The sequence below is a fragment of the Bidens hawaiensis genome, unplaced genomic scaffold (assembly GCF_021521415.1).
Source record: "Bidens hawaiensis isolate Kalapana, Puna unplaced genomic scaffold, B.hawaiensis_p1.1 tig00046365_1, whole genome shotgun sequence".
Classification (NCBI taxonomy): domain Eukaryota; kingdom Viridiplantae; phylum Streptophyta; class Magnoliopsida; order Asterales; family Asteraceae; genus Bidens; species Bidens hawaiensis.
In genome coordinates, this window is record NW_027505983.1 from 4,539 (window position 1) to 14,393 (window position 9,855).

A 9,855-nucleotide genomic window follows, 5' to 3' on the forward strand; every position below is an offset into this window, starting at 1 on the left:
TCTCTGACAGCAGCAATAGCATTTGCATTAGCACCTTCTTCAACAGCAGCCTGTGGGCCATTCTTGATAGAATTCCACATATCCACATCATTATAACACACAGCAGCCTCAAAAAGCACTTTCCACTTGGTAAAGTTCTCCTGACCATACAATCTAGGTATCTTATTAGTAGACACCTCTTGTTCCTCATATCCAGACATTTTCTTAAAATAAAAGTCAAGTTCTTATAAAAAATAGAGTAAAATGATCAGATCTGAGAATAAATTCTGAGATCTGAGGTGTCTGATATGAATAGAACAAGATTCAACAATACAAATCAAAGCTTTAAGTGAAATAAGGAAAAGAAAACACCTAAAACTTGTAGATCTGGAAGAAAAATGAAAAACAGAGCTTCTGACGTCACAAATCAATCGAACAGTGCTCTGCTTACGTCATTCTTCTTCAAAACTTAATCAGCAACAGTCTTTCTAAAAATAGCAGCAACAAGCTCTGATACCACTTGTCAGGTCGTTTCGGATCGGATATTAATCAATCATGTCATAACTCACACAAAATTAATCGTGTTGACAAGCGAGTTAATGACGGGTTACTATGTTTAGAAAGATGACCGTTTGTTAAAGGCGGAATCAATAACAAACATACGGTTGCAATGAATATTCAAATTACGAAGACACATGAAGGATTCACTCAAAATATTTCCATTTATATAACGTTAATAATACAAAAGGATAATCGATTAGGGTTTAGAAGGAATCCTAGGACAGCCATCACACAAAAAATATTCTCTTAATTAATGTGTCGGTCTTATCCGTATTGTGCTCTCTCTCCTTCGTATATGGCGGCGTGCCCTAATTATTCTATTTATAGGCCTGCCAACCTAAGACAGGCTGTCATTCCTTCTAGAAACCCTATCCGATAGTACATATTCAAAAATATACTAAGTGTAAAACAAGTCTTCCGGGTAGGCTTTTCATTAAACTTCAGTCTCCGGGTACGCAGTGTACTCGGCCTTCGGTAAACATAGAAGTGTACTCGGAATCAGTTTCCGGTAGACTTTACTTAAAGAATATTTTACCAAGTAAAATATTCACCGAGTAGACTTCAATCTTCTTGGACTTATCAAACTTTGCTCGACAAATCCTTACGAGCAACTTTGTTCTTCTATGATCCTGTTCGGCTCATTGTCAGTTAAACCACTTATTGATAAGGCGTACTCGGAAGTACATACCTTACTTGAGCAGAACCTTACTCGATATAACTTAGGGATATTTCATCAACTCATCAAGTATACTCGGACCATAATTATTAAAGAATACCTTGCCCGGTCTTCCAATTACTTGGCTTCTTGGACTTGGTTGACCAAACCTTACTCGGAAGAGTAAAATACTTGGTCTTGAAGAACAACCCTGCTTGACAAAGTGAACCTTACTCGGATATGCCAAATTAATGAACCTTACTCGGAAATCACTAAAAAGCATACCTTGCTCGGATATCCACTTAAGAAGACTATTTGAAGTAAACCTTGCCCGGAAGGCAAAATCTCGTACTCGGCTAAGTAAAAGCTTACTCGAAGGTCCAAGGTGTGCTCGGATTCAATACTTAGCAGTTTCTGAGGAGGTTGAGAAGATTCCAATCTTCCATATTCTTCGTTTAGGTCAAATCTCCTCATTTGGGTCAAATTCTTGACCCAACATGCAGCTTGTTGACTATTCAAATAGTGTACTATGCAGTTTTGTAGATTATTTATGATCATGTGGCCTATCGGTTTGAGCTTTATACGGGTAAAGTTTTGTTCCTGGGTATATGAAATTACCATTACCATCATCCCTTTTGGAAGACTGCTACACCACAGTGCAAACTCTACACCATCAAGTAACGAGCGTACACATAAATAAGGCGTTCAGGCACGAAGATACGTGAGCAAGAAATAGATGTGGTTGATTGTTGATGAGGACTAGCTTTTTTTATTTAAATACATTGCGTTATGAATGCTTTGGTCATTATTGTTATTTTAACATATTTAGTTTTGAATACTGTGTGTTAGTGATGGTTCCAAAATTATACTGTTTTATATAGGAGTTTGCAACGGGTAAGACCTGAATCGGACCCGGACCATCTACAAATTGGTCGATCCGTGTTTTGAAACGGTTTCTATGGCACGAGCTGGCAGATTTCACAGGTCTACTATACACCACCAATCTGAAGCCAATTGAGTTTTTTAAATTGCGTTTTTAAACGGGATTCGTGGAACCACTTTACACAATAACCGGTTTTTTTACAAACTATGGGAAATTTAAAATGTGGCATAAATACGGTTTGTTGTGCATACTCATCAGAAAGTTATATGATGTATTTCAAATATTGTTAATTAGTTGTGAGAATTCATTGCTGCAGCTCCAGAAAAAGTACAACTAGTAAAAATTTCCTTCTCCTTAAATTGGTTGAGGGTTGACTAATGTGATTCATATGTGTAATAATGTAGTACTACATATATGTATATAATAGTACTGCATATATGCAATACAATAGTACCACATATATACAATATAGCAGTACTATAGTACTACGTATATGTAATACGTCTAATACAAACATATAATAGTGCTTTAAAAGGATATATTTAATGGAAATACTGTATATATGTAGCATACCTTAACACTTGTTGCATTAACATTATTATATCACAATTTTTAGATACACTACGTATATGCATTACTAATAAATATATGTGGCTACATTGACATTGTTAAGTTCAAAGATACATATTACACATATGGAGTATAACTAAACATATACAATTACACCAACATTACCACTTTCAGCACTACATATATGCGATATAACTAAAATATAAATTGAAGTACGTTATCTTGTACCACATCAACACTGCATATGTGTTTAGCATATATGTAACACATCAGTATTGCAGATATGTATGCATCATTGTTGCATACATGTAACACGTAAATGTTGCATATTTGTAATAGTTCAGCACTACATATAACTTATACAGATCAGATACTCTAAATTGATCCTCTTCATCATCATTTTCCTCCCCAATCTCCTCAAGCTTAAATTTCTTGTTCACTGATGTTGTTTGTTCCATTTCCAAAATCTTTGTGGTCTTTGTGTCTGTAAAATATATGTAAGGTCATTAATATGAACGTGATCACAATACAATATGCATTATATCTAATAAAATATCTAAAGCATACCATCAAAACTGTTATTTTCACCATTGTTTTTCCGAATAAACCTCGTCTTCATTGTTCAATAAATTCCTTTATTTCATTTTATACTTACTTTTTAACCACTTGTTGTTTTTGTGTCTATAGACTATATAATATATGCAATGTCAAAATATAAAACAATATACAAATATTTAGCAAAGCGTAGCTATAATAGCTATGAAGAAAAGTTAGCATGATAATGGATTATGATTCAATTACCAATTATAAGGTTTATTAAAATAAGTAGCTTAAAGTCTTAAACAAAATTTCTGCAAAAATAATTGAGCAAGTATGTGACTACCAAAACGAGTTTCTTCAAACATTTCATTAAACAGTTGGAGGGCATACTTAATCAAACGATAAATTAAGCCTATATTGATCAATTAAGCACCAAAAAAAGAAAAAACTAATACAAGTTCATTTACACGTATACAAAGTAAACATATGCAGTCACATTAACAGTACTACACTTAACACTAGATATATGCAATATATATACCAAAATATGCAATAAGATACAACATTTACGTACTACACATAAGTAATATTCGATTGATCACGTAAGATACCTAAACTGATATGAATGTGTGATGCTACATATACACATCGTCCATAACTTTTATCAACAATCAATGTAATTAACGTTCATCAACGATATATTGTTCTTCGTTAAAAACAAAGTATCGATGTTATACACACATTAGCGTTTCATTTACAACCGAAACGCACAATAACATCATATATTGCTTCGGCTATGTGTAATATACCGATAATTCATGTACTACATATGTGTAATCAGACATATACGAGCTAGTATCAACATATTGTTACTCGATTTACAAAAATAAAACACAAACTCAGGTAATATTGCATATGTGAACTGGTAGACACACAATAACGTTAAATTTGCAACTGAAACGCATAATAACAGCATATGTTGCTTTGGTTATGTGTAATATACCAATAATTCATGTACTACATATGTGCAATCAGACATATTGCATATACACGTAACAGATAAATGATGCATATATGTAATAAAACATACCACATGTGAATTTAATAGACAAACACTGTATACATGTATTAAAATAGACTACCTATGTATATAATAGATAAGTGTTGCATATGTGCAATATAACCAACTATATATGTACTTGATAGATAAGTGATGCATTGAATATGCAGTGCATATATGTAATACCTGAAAAATCATGTAAATATGACTAAAAGATGTTGATAATGTGTAAAATTAGATACAGTTGGGTTCGTGTATTCCCATTGCTCAAGGATGCACATTTATGCCATACATTAGTTCTGGTACCCATTTTCGCTTTCTCACAAGCAATTCATCGAACACTTGGTGTGCAAGCTTAAAAACATTGAAAACTTACTTAAATTGTGTTGTTCATAACCAACCAGCTCATGTGTTTTGACAATATGTTTATTCACATTACTTAATAAATAGTTTTCATTTACAATCAGTGTACAAATTAATATTTGACGATGGTATATTGTTATTCAATTAGACAAAAAAAAACAGAGCCTATCAAACGCGATACCCTCTGTTTACGCTTGATTGGTGTATAATACACCAAATCGAAACCGTTAATATGTGAAATTAACAATTACAGCCGTTTACCTGTTAGTATTCTTCAGATTCGTGCTTGATTTTGTACTTGATTTGGATGAACTGGCCGATCGATTAATGAATATTGAAACCCTAGATCAGTGATGGGAGATGTGAGTGAACAAGAAGAGGGAAGAAAGAACGAATGTAATTTTTGTCCATTCCAATATTACCTTTTCTCATTAAAAAAAAACCCAGCATCTTTTAGTTTCCCTTTTTCTTTATTTTAGCCTTTAATCTAATAGAATCTATGATGTTAAAATGAGTTCTCTAGTTCTCTCTTTAATAGGAGTTCTCTCTAAATCACAGTCATTGGATCATGTTAATCAATAGTTGAGATTTAAAATTATCAATAACCGACATAGTTTTCTAGAATTACTCTTTCATCATTATAACCGACGTTGTTTCCTAGAATTGTTCTTTCACCATCATTTGTAATGCTAAGTGTCAAAAATTTGTTGGTTCTTGTCATTCCTAAAAAACTTATTATTCTTATTTGAACCCTTTTCTATAAATATATATATATATATATATATATATATATATATATATATATATTTGGCTTATTTAGTCCAATTTCTTTAGCCTGATAAATAGTAGGGTATTTTAGTCTTTTTATTTGAGGTATAAGTATTAATGCACATGCTCTATTTGAAGATGCTTTTATAATTGTGTCTGAAATGGTTGTAAGATTAAATTCATCTTTTAGGTTATTTTAGTTCCCGTTAATTTATTTTGTGTGTGAATCGGCTTTTAATGTGGAGGATTTTAAATTGATGTGGCAGAAGCAGTTGAGTGCTCCCCTTGAGGTTGTGGATTCTAAAATTGTAGATATATTGAGCTTGAAAAATCTTGTCAACGAAAGTCACCTCTTATTATCCGATAATGTTGTTGGGGATTTCTGCAATCGTATATCTTAGGAAAATCTGAGAGTCGTGAAACACTTTCAGATCAAAACTATTTGTTGGTTCTTAAATGTTTTGACCGGATAAAACTCAGATTGAGTGCAAGAATCAAGTATGGTGATTGGGCAGTTGTTATCTGATTTTGAATTTCAAAATCACAAAATATGCTCTGGAATTTGCGACAAATAAAACATACGAAATTTAATTAAATTAAATTTCTAATGTGTTTTTTAATATAACAAAATATGTCACAGCCCATTGGACCCTGCCAGGGGCTGCCGCCCCTTGCACCCGCTATCAGGGGCGTTGCCCCCGGACCCTTGCCAAGGGGGGCGTTGCCCCCTTGGAACCCCCATGAATTAGGGGTTTCGCCCCTAAGTACCAATAAGATTATAAATTATAACTAGTAAGAGCGCCCGCGCGTTGCGGCAGGAACACATTTGTCATTCAGTCAGTAGCGGCTCCTTGTGTTACTGACATCTTCGTTAGTAAAATTACACTAATATTAGTTTCGCGGCGGGTACGTATTGTTTAAACTAATTTACTAATAATAAACTGATGTACCAATTCATAATAAATTGCAATGAAAGTTTTTTTTTTGTAATCAATTTGTAAAAAAAAAAGGACACAAAATTTAAACAAAATCGGTCTGCAAACGTAATTAAGAAAATACATTGCTAAACGTAATTAACCAAATTTAAAATCCGAGCTATTCAGAATAACACTCCATGTTTTATACCAAGACTGTACGTTGCTACATCTACTGTTTTGTTTTTGGGTTTGTTTATAAAACCCATTCTCAGGAATATGCTTGACACACTCATTATTAATACATAAAAAAAATTAAGTGTATTCGGTCAGTTCAACTAACACGACCCGTACAAAAATAATCATTTTGACCCGTGACCGACCTAACACATTTTACCATTGGGGCTGCAAATAACAATACACATATTTTGGATGTAACAAGTTGTCAAGAAAAGTTTCAATTTAAAAAAAGAAAAAATAACTGTTCCTTTGACCGGTGAGTCAAACGAGGGGAATAAATTTATTGGACCATTCCACAGGCTTCCCATCATTTTTGGTCGGCTGAGGAATTCAGCTCGTTCAGGCTTTGGTATTCTTTGTCCACTAAACTGCCACATGTTTGGCTTCTTAGAATGAGTGCATCCCTAAATAAAATCACAACATAGGGAATGGAAAGGCTTCAGCTGGCTGTTAATGGAAAGGAAACCGGGTTAACATATGTGGCTAGGTTTTACTTCGCATACTGTCATAAACTTAGCTTTACATTAAATTTCAGTCACTTCAAACCTCTATATAAGTAAACCTTAACTAACCTGTGCCACCACTTCAATAATCATAATCCCTCCGTCTAGAAGCCGAGTTATGCCTTGATCCCCTGCCAATAACAGTTATGCAAATGTGAACTATATGTAAACTGCCAGCTTGGCTAACTGTCCCATTTTGACATGTAACAAATACAAATACTCCCCAAGAACTACCACTGCGTCCGGAAGAATAACTACCATAGGCACCATAAGGCTCATCGCCACCGCGTCCCTAAGAAAACATGACATGTTACTTCTGTTTTGATAATTACAATTTACAAATAAAAGAACATGAAAATTTACCTGCAAGCCACCATAGCTACCGTACCCATCATTAGCTAGCAAATCATCATGTCCTCTGAAGAGGTATGCACCCGCCTTAACATCGATCGGGGCGGGTCAACCCACAAGATATAGACAAGGCTTGAAATCAGGATGTCATGAAGACACAAAGCCAAAACCTATGCGCATGGCGCATATCACATATGCTCACGCATATCACATATGCTCACGCGTCACATATGCTCACGCGTCACATATGCTCACGCATATCACATCTGCGCGTGGCGCATCTGCGTGTGGCGCATATCACATATGCTCACGCATCATATATGCTCACGCATATTACATCTGCGCGTGGCGCATATCACATATGATCACGCATATTACATATGCTTGCGCATATCACATCGGCGCATGAAACATCTGCGCGTGAGAATAAAGAGAAGACCTCGCGCATCCCCAGGGTAGGCGCATATCACACATGCACGTAATCAACCACGTCCTTATCCAAATCAGGATAAGGACAACCATGATTGTGCTCATCAGACAACCTTCCAGAAGGTATCCTTTAAGGAATAAAGAATATGCTGATGTTGACAGCTGCCAATGAAAGGTGGACAACTCAGCAAAACCCATGTGCTACCACGTGATTGCACATGGGTCAGGTGAAATACCTTGGTCAGAGAATAATCAATGACAAAGCACCAGGTGTCCTAAGGATACGTGGCGCGAAGCAATAGGAGGAGGCCAAAAAGGCCCTAATTGGGTCTGAGCCCAAGCATTGGAAACCCTAACACTATAAATACCACACCACCTCCACAAGGGGAGGTAAGCAAGAAAATACAATCTAACTTCTTACTCACTGTCAGATTATTATTATCTTCTCCTACAATCTCTTATTCTCACACCGGAGGGTTACCCCAAAGAGGACCCCTCTGTCCCTTTCTGAGGGGTAAGTTCACGGTGCTGCTCGTTTTGTAGGTGGAAGAATTCATACTCCGGAGAACCATCGGTGATATAGCATACTCATACCCGAGGAAAGTTGATCGTCTACCTGTAAGTCGATCCACGTTTCTTCATCCTCGTCCATAACCTCTAGAATCTCTATTATCATACTTTGGAACATCATGAACATCGCTTGGCACAGGAAGATAAGGAAGAACCGGAACAAAAGTCGGCATTGCCCCTTCTCTTTCAATTAGACTGGCCCTCAAGCGTGACATAAAAGTGCATCCTTAGCAAGGTCAAGGTCTGCAGAAATCTAATTGAAAACATAAACAAAAGGGTTATTGTCGTAATTACACGGCAACACAAGTACGTATTTGTATGCGTATGCATTATGCTTACCTGTACCATCTCATCATCATCCTCAACAACTTTTGGAAGGTTTCTTTTGAAATAATCCGTATATTAGCCTTGCTAATTCCCCTCATTTCACTTATTATTGCTCCACCTTTCCCAATAAGACATCCAATCCGAGAAGTCGGTTCAAGTAATCGAGTGGTATATGATATAAGACCCGAATCTCTGTCAATTTTCTCACTGGACAGCGGTTGCAGGCGTAATGCAGCCTCAATAGCTGGAGAAAATGGGTCATCAAACACCTGAATACAAAAAATATCACAATCAGATAATGATATACTTTAATCTTTATGCTTTTGCCTAAATTTACCTCTTTGGCTGAAATAGATATTATGCAATCATCTGCCTCTGCTTTTGAACTATCAACTTTGATACCTGCTCCAGTTTCCTGTCTAATTTGATTAATTGCAGCATCGCCTTTACCAATTACACCACCAATGTTTGCAGTCGGACAGATCAAACGAAGAGTAAATTCCCTTACAGAAGACTCATCTCTTTAACCCAAGTAGAAACCACCTTCACCCTTGTACCCACCATAGGCACCAACCAGCTGGGGTAGACCCATATATGGTGTACCTCCAGGTGGGCCCATAAGAGAACCACCGGATGGGTGAACATTAGGTGTTGAAGAAGAAAGCAAGTGCTACGAGCGTGACGGGTTATCATGATGACGAGCTGATAATTGGAAAAGTGCTTTCCTCACATTCGATGATTCACCAGATATCTGTATCAAGACAGCAAATTTGAGAATTGGGAAAAGAAGGCAATATATTAGTGTTGACTGAGTTAGTTGCAGCTGACTTGAGTTAGTTAGATTTTAACTAACACACTGGTTTTAGTTATCCTTATGTATGAATCTTTATATAGATGCTTAGTGATCCATTTGTAAAGTATCAAAACACAAAATTACTACAATAACTTACAGAATATAAAAAAAACACAGTAAATAAAAAGCTTATTGTATTAATATTGTTTTGGATACTCTACATATGATTCACTAAGCATCTATATAAAGACTCGCGCATAGGGATAACTAACACAGGTGTGTTAGTTAGAGATCTAACTAACTCAAGTAAACTGTAACGAGGGTGCAAACGAGCCGAGCTTATAGTTAT

At 35.7% G+C, this 9,855-nt stretch overlaps 1 pseudogene across 1 annotated transcript; it reads right to left on the reverse strand.

The window, feature by feature from the left end:
* Positions 1–8,454: 8,454 nt before the first annotated feature.
* Positions 8,455–9,545, reverse strand: LOC143616249 (KH domain-containing protein HEN4-like; annotated as a pseudogene). The gene is made up of 3 exons (XR_013150631.1): positions 9,051–9,545; positions 8,726–8,982; positions 8,455–8,639 (listed from the first exon to the last, which is right to left on the reverse strand). The product of XR_013150631.1 is annotated as a KH domain-containing protein HEN4-like (transcript).
* Positions 9,546–9,855: the final 310 nt, after the last annotated feature.